Raw genomic sequence first — 7661 nt, forward strand, 5'->3', positions numbered from 1 at the left:
AATAGAAATGTCAACTAAATTCATGATGGACAATGACAGATTGAAACACACAGGTGCAATTGGCGCCAGTGAGAGTTTTACATGTATCACACAAGTGCGAGTCAACTTAGCCTTTTATAGATGTAGAATACACTTGCTTAATTACACCTGCTTTCTGATGTAGCTAAACTTTTTCCAGCCCAGTGAAGCACCCCAACTTCTCTTTCAGGTAATTGTCAGCAGCACAGCAGTAAATATCAACATGAAGCAGATTATTATTGTAGATCACACAGGAAGAACAAAGGGTAAAATATTTAACTGCAGCAGTGTTTGACTATATCCTGTTCAGTGAGAAAAACTGGTCATTTTCAAGGTCCACCATTTCTTTCTTTTCAGTTGGGTCAAGTTTCCAAACTTTCTAAATCTCCATTTTCTGGCTAATGAAAATAGGATTCTACCAAGTCTCCTATCTACCTACTCCAGGACTTCTGTGAGGACCAAATGAGGTATGGGAAAATGCTTCACAGACATTTGGTTAAAGTGTAAAATGTTTGCACCTGGCTATAGAGGCAAGTCATGTTCTTGGGCTGAAGAAACTCCAAGGAGGCTAGTTGCTAGGAGAGGAAGCCGGGCATTGCTATTTGATGTCATTACCCAGTGCCCACAGCCACCTTTTATGGGCTGGGTTGTGGGCTGCATTTTGCACCATGGGGTCTCCACAGCATTGGCTGCGATTTGGTGGGCTGTTGTTTGGGGTGGTGGTGGGGCCTGTGTCCCACTTGGGGGAGCCGAGTGTTGGTTTGTTGGTGCCAGGTCCGTGGTGCCGTTTCTTTGCAAATGGCCTGTGCACGTCAAGGCAGCTCCTGTGTTGAGTGTCTGTCCCCTGGTGGTCAGTGCATATCATAGTGACTGGTCTGACGGTCAGAGGAGCACTTAGCATATTAGCCTTTTATATATGTGGATTGGTGATCAAGCAGTAGCAGCGTACACTTTGTTGAGCAGTCTAATTGTTCACCCTTGTGATCCATAGTTTTTCTAGTCCATAAAATTCTTCCTCCTACTCTACAGAGGATACAGTAAAATGGCATATGGAAAAGCACATTAACATGAACTTAATGTCCATTTCTTTCTCCAAACTTTTAATGAATGCCACTATTTTATTTATTTATTTATTTATTTATTTATTTAAGAGAAGGGAGATGGAGAGACAGTAACATCAATGAGAAACATCAGTTGGCCACCTCCTGCACGCCCCCTACTGGGGACTCAGCCCAAAACCTGGGAATGTACCCAGACGGGGAATGGAACTGGCAACCTGTCAGGTGCATGACACAACCACTGAGCAACAACAGCTCATTTTAATGAAGGACACTATTTCTTAACCACAGTGCTTTCAAAAAGGTGAATTGCCTTAAAGAGTAGTTAATATCCTTCCATTAGAATTTGAGGTTACTATGATATTTGGGAAGTTTCTGTTATCTAAGGTCTAAGTTCACAGCAGCATTATTTGTAATAACAAAAACTTGGAAACAGCCTTAACATACACTAACAGGGCAAGATATACATATTACAGCCCCATTAAAATGAAGATCTATATTTACTGACAAAGATATGTTTAAGAAGAAAGTAGTGGCAGATGTGTATAATGATCTTGCTTTTGTTAAAACTGAGCAAGATATATATATATATATATATATATAAAATGTCTGGAGATTGGATCGAGGGGAGGAAACTTTAATTTCCTATACTCATTAAAAATAATTACAGGTGCCTTGGTCAGTGTGGCTCAGATGGTTGTATCCATGCACCCAAGGGTTGCTGGTTCGATTCCCCGTCCTGGGTTTCATCCCCAGTAGCGGGTGTGCGGGAGGCAGCCAATGGATGTTTCCCTATACTGTGATGTTTCCCCCTCTCCCTTCCTCTCTAAAAAATCAATAAAAATATAAAAAATAATTGCAGATGTAACTGTAAAAAAAAATTGGTTCAGTTTCGGCTGTGGTAATGTCCTCCACAACAGCACTGATGACAAGAAATAGTTATGGTGACCCTGAAAACAGAATGAGGCGTGTGAGTGGGGGTGACTGCAACTTGAGTCCATTTTGCTTCTCACTACATTAGCAAAATATGTAGAAGGTGAGGCAGTTAAAAGCTTTCTCAGATATGTGGGTTTTTTCCTCTTGAGCAATTTATTATGGATAAAGGAAAGGATTTTCTTGGATTGGTTCATCAACTATATTTGTATTTTTCCCTGAAGAACAAAGCAATGTAAAGGAATGAGTTTTTACTTTTCAATTTAGGAAGATTCTTGAATGGTCTGAGACAACTAAATCAAATATTTAGACAACATGAAGAGTGCCAGAGTGAGGACAGACCATTAATTTTACAGACTTATAACTGCATCTAAAATGAGTTCAAATTTTTGAGTCCACTCCTTTTAGCAGAAATAATTAAAACCACTGTGGCAGATCAAACCAAGTCTTTATGAAACATAACCGATGTATCATTTCAAGATTATGGAGAACCCACAAGCTCGAAGAAACCTCGTCTCGGGGTCCACAGGGCGTTCGCAGCATCCTGGTCCTGTCAGTATCAGCACGCGGTGACTCAATAGGAAGGTGTCGAGTCTACAGACATACCTTGAGGAGGTCGATGAGACGGGCGTATTACACAGCCGGGTCCTTACCATGGAGGACTGCACTGGCTGCCCGAGGCAAGCCTTGGCTTTCAGAAAGAAGTCCACCGAAACAATTCTAGATGACTGGATCCTTCACACCCCCAGGAAGTCTCGTGATTTTCCTTTATCACCCAGCTCTGAATTTAGTTATAACTCAATTCATGAGTAAAGCACTCTGACAGGTCTCTAGGGAACATGAGAAAGCCAATTCCTTGCATTTAAGAGTTTACAATCTAGTTATAGAGAAGTATTTAATAATAACAGCTTTGGCATTTGAATGCTTATTATGTGCCAGGCACTTTCCACGCTTTATCTCATTTAAACCAACAACAACACTATGATGTAGGTACTATTAGCCCATTCTACAGATGAGAAAACCAAGGCTCCCAGAGGCTAAGTGATTAAGGGTTGCACCACTAGAATTGTGGAACTGAAGTTTGAATCCAGGCAGCCTATATCCCTCTATTAAGTTCTGTTACAGAGGTATAAGCAAAAGAAAAAGCACAAAAAATTAAATATAATTCAAATATAGGAGGGATTAGGGAAAACTGCGAGGAGGAGGTAGTATAGACACAGTCAAGACAGAGGTGTTGTGAAAGAATGAACAGGTTTGTCAGTGGAGAGAGTGGTGGGAAAGAAGACGGAGAGCCTGAAGCCAGGCCATGGAGGGTTTTCCATGCTGTGCTAAAGAAGTCTGGGCTTCAGCCATGTAGTTGGGGAATGACAGGAACTGGAACCATACGCTTTCATTTGTTAAGATTTGGGCAGAAATGACTTGGATGGACTGCAGTAGATGACTAGTTGAAGGAAGACTGGGTCAAGTGGCTATCGGGTTCGAACAGCTGTCCAAGGCCCGTCAAAGGCATTCTGTCCTGTTCCGAGTGTCCTGCGGAAACCTAGTTGTGTGCCGTTGCCACAGCCAAGAGGCTTCTCTGGGTCCCTGATCCGGAAAATGGAAATGCTGAGCCAGCTCTTGCAGATTCCATCCAGCTCTGAAATGTTCTACGTCTCATGGAAAAGTTCTTGAAATTTAATGTTGGGTGGTTAGTCTGTGGAACTGGGGCTGATTTGTAGAAGCCTGGAATGTGCTTGACAATATCACCTCAGTATTTTCTTCTGCTAGAAAAAGAACCAAGCTTCTAAAAGTTAATATGACATTATGCTTTCTAGCTTTAGCACCACTTATAACTACTTTTATTTTGTTGCTGGGTAACTGAGACCCAGAAGTGTTGACTTTGCTTAAAAGAAACAGTCTTGGTGTTTTTTTCTATAATCTTCTCAGAGTGGCTAGAATTGGTGGGAGACCAGGTAACAGTATTTTTGAACCCATGTTATTGGTTTCAGAGCCAGACTGTTGCCTTTTCATAAGGTATTACCATAGAGCAGGGAAAAGTGCCCCCCTAGCTTAGTTCAGTATAAACCCACCATTACAATTTCCAACTGACCTATTCACTAATAGGCTTATGGAAAAGAACTCTGCTAATACCTCTCATCTGTGTTATACACCAGGGTAGGGTTGGATGGTGCAGATGGGTGAACAAGTTATCCTGTTTACCTAGAACTTTCTCAGTTAAGACACTGAAAGTCTTGTGTCCCAGGAAACCCCTCAGTCTTGGGCAAACTGCAAAAGTTGAGCACAAGAAAATGCACTTATGATCCAGAACTCCAGAAAGTCCAAATCCTACCTTGTCTTACTCTCTCAACTCCCCACTGAGGCTCCAAAAGGGGCCATATAAAGAGGAGACAGCAGCAAAGGGTAAATACAGTGTTTTACTTGATCATCAGTTATCAGACTAGGCCAGCCGTGGGCAAACTACAGCCCGCAGGCCGCATCCGGCCTGTTTGAAATGAATAAAACTATTGAAAAAAAAAGACCGTACCCTTTTATGTAATGATATTTACTTTGAATTTCTATTAGTTCACACAAACACTCCATCCATGCTTTTGTTCCGGCCCTCCGGTCCAGTTTAAGAACCCATTGTGGCCCTCGAGTCAAAAAGTTTGCCCACCCCTGGACTAGGCTCATCTCGATAGCTCCGGGAAACCTTGACGGAGCACATGGACAAGTCTAGACACCAAGGGTCTCTATTCCTCCTTCAACACAAATCTAAATCTTAGAAGCTAAGGTCCTTTGGCCTGCAGGAAAAGTAGAAACAGAAGAAGGAAGCAAAGATGAACGGGCTTAGGTCTTTGTGCAAGGAAGAAAGAAAAGATGGCTGGCTCCAGGAGCCTGGGCTCAGTTCTCTCTCCTCATTCAGAAACATGACACACAAGGGAGAGTCACATGTGTATGATCTTTTCTTGCTGAGTGACTCTCATTGGTAAACATGGTGTGATTTATTCTGGAATATTAACGGCATCTCTCCTTAGTGGGGGAGCTGGGAGTGGGAATGGAAGAAGAGGGGGGAGACTTTTCCCCACACTGCTAACAGCAAAACCAAACTAAGAGGCCTGGAAGTGCCATTGTGTGCATATGTGAAATCTCCAAGTCAATTTTGAAATAAATTTTTAAAATCAAACTATTTCAAAGTAATAGAAGCCTTTTTAGTTTCTTTAGTAGACAATTTATTTTGATAACTTGCTCAATAACAAAAATACAAGTGAAGAAAATTATGTTCATTTTGTACATTTTGTATTAACAATTTATTTTGAAACTATTAATTGAAAAGTGTTATAACCAATTACAAAACAATTCTTAATAAAGTTTGGGGTAATATACAGACCTTGATCACAAACTTCAAAATCTCTTGCGGTGATACAATAAGTCCTGTGCAGGGAACCCAACCTACACAGGCCACTTTTTTCCTTCATATATTTTTATCCTTCGAAAATTAGCTCTGAAAGACAGCTTACTGTTTCGTATTGTGAATGTACATTTAATTTTAAAAGAAGATTAAAGTGGGTTGGTAAAACAGTCACTACAGTCAGAGTAACTGTGGCTAGCAGCCTTTTAATGAAGACAAAATCAATGCAACTGTTCTTCCCATGAAGCCCACGATGCAAAACAATAGCTAAGAGTGACCCAAAGCTAGTTCCCAGCACCCTCTCAGGGTCTTCCTCTGTGTCAACAGATCGTGTGTCGCCAGGACTGATCATTTACTCAAGAGATTAAACTGTGAATTTACAGAACATCAAGTGGGGTACCAAAACTTTAGGCAAAGGTGTAAGAAAAAAAATCAATGAAGTCTTTTGGTCATATAGAACACTAAAAGGAAGGGGGGGCGGGGAAAGAGCTATCCTTTAAGAACAAAACAAATGGAACATAAAGTAAGTTTATAAGAAGTAGAAGAGTCAGAAAAATCACATACACACATGGACAACAAAGAACATGGATTACCTTTGGAAAGAATCATACTGAAATGTTGCTTTTAATGAAAGGAAGATTTTCCACATTTACAGGTGTTTAGGCATATTTAATAGGAGCTTCCAAAAAATTCAAACTAATTAAATCCTGTGCAAATAAAACCTATAACTAGTTTTCAGCAGATTTTACAGTGTGTTCTTAGGTATGAGAATACACACTCCAAAAACAATGTAACAGACAAAAGCTTGACGAATGATTGCACCATAAACGAGTGTTTTATATACAGTTTACAAGCTATGATTTCCTGCTATAAATTAATACTGTACTATGCAGTACTTATTGTGACCTTTTAAAAGCAACTGCTGACAGTTGTCTCTTTTCACTTACAGGATGTATAGAATTTTATATGAATGAGTCCATTTCAGTGTCTGGTCTGGAAGAATACAAAGGTCTGACGTCACACACTGTGATGGGCGGTTTTAACCGGGTGCTGACTGGTTGTAGGGAGTTTCCCCCGTCAGTCCTTTATGCACTGGACCTCCGAGATGATGATGAAATTATAGTCAACTGAATGGTTTGGGTAATAGATACAAATAAAACCTTACGCTCTGTCATCCTGCAACGTCACTGTAAGTGACAGAAGTAAACAGTGGGGAAATTCTTAGCAGCTGAGAAACTTTCTCTCCCCATCCTCATGATCCAGTTAAAAATATTTTGAGAAACTATTTACAATAAAATGCATCTTTTTGCAAGAGAAGAACTCTCGGTCATATAATTTGAACCACATTTGCTAACACTTTATCTCAGTGGTATAATGGTGACAACCAAGCTTTCCTTCAAGTGACCCATGGGACTGAGGACCAGTCACAGAAATCCCCCTGGGAATGGCAATCCCAAACGCCCCCAGAACACATCCAGTGGTACTCTCAGTCCTGACCAGACATCACAACACTTGGGGAAAGGAGTCTCTTTCAAGCATCTTCTAAGGTTTCTTTGGCCCTGGGAAGGAAAAGTGTGACACCCCTAACACTCCATGAATGCCTCAGTGGTGGCTCACCTCTTACCCCCCTCTTGAGTGAGCTGCAACACTGGGGTTTTCTTCCACAATAAAATACTGCTGAACTCACAGTGAGATGCAGAAACATGAAGCAAGCCAGCGTGGAAAAGAGCAGCTTCCTCCACTTCGCACTTGGGACACCTGAGGCGGCAGCCCCGCTCTGAAGTGCCCATTCTCCATGACCTAGGCGCCTGAAAAGCAGTGTGTGTGTGAAGCTGTGCTACACGGTGCGTGGGCTTCACAGGGCTCTCCTGCCCGGGACACTCGGGTTGCCATTTCCTCTAAAGAAGAAAACGCTCAGCTCCGTTGGCATGAAAGACCCCCCGCCCACGTTTCCAACAGGAGGTACCTGTAGTGTTCACCTGGAAAACAACTATGCACTGACACGGGGCCTGAGATGTGGAGAAGAGAAGTGTGTATTTTAAAACATGTGGGTTCAGGGCCAGCGGCAATGCTTCTTTAGGAAAAACATAAAGCTGTGGGTTTGCAGCCCTTTAACGTAAATACAGGAAGGTAGCTTTTAGCAAGCACAGGCTTACAGCACATGAAAGACATTGTATCGCTCGGGTTTTGGTAAAGGAGATGTGTTAATAATAATGCCTATGGATGAAAAGAACACACTTAGTTGTTACAGCAGAGTGATTCGG

The sequence above is a fragment of the Myotis davidii genome, unplaced genomic scaffold (genome assembly GCF_000327345.1).
Source record: "Myotis davidii unplaced genomic scaffold, ASM32734v1 scaffold150, whole genome shotgun sequence".
Taxonomy (NCBI): domain Eukaryota; kingdom Metazoa; phylum Chordata; class Mammalia; order Chiroptera; family Vespertilionidae; genus Myotis; species Myotis davidii.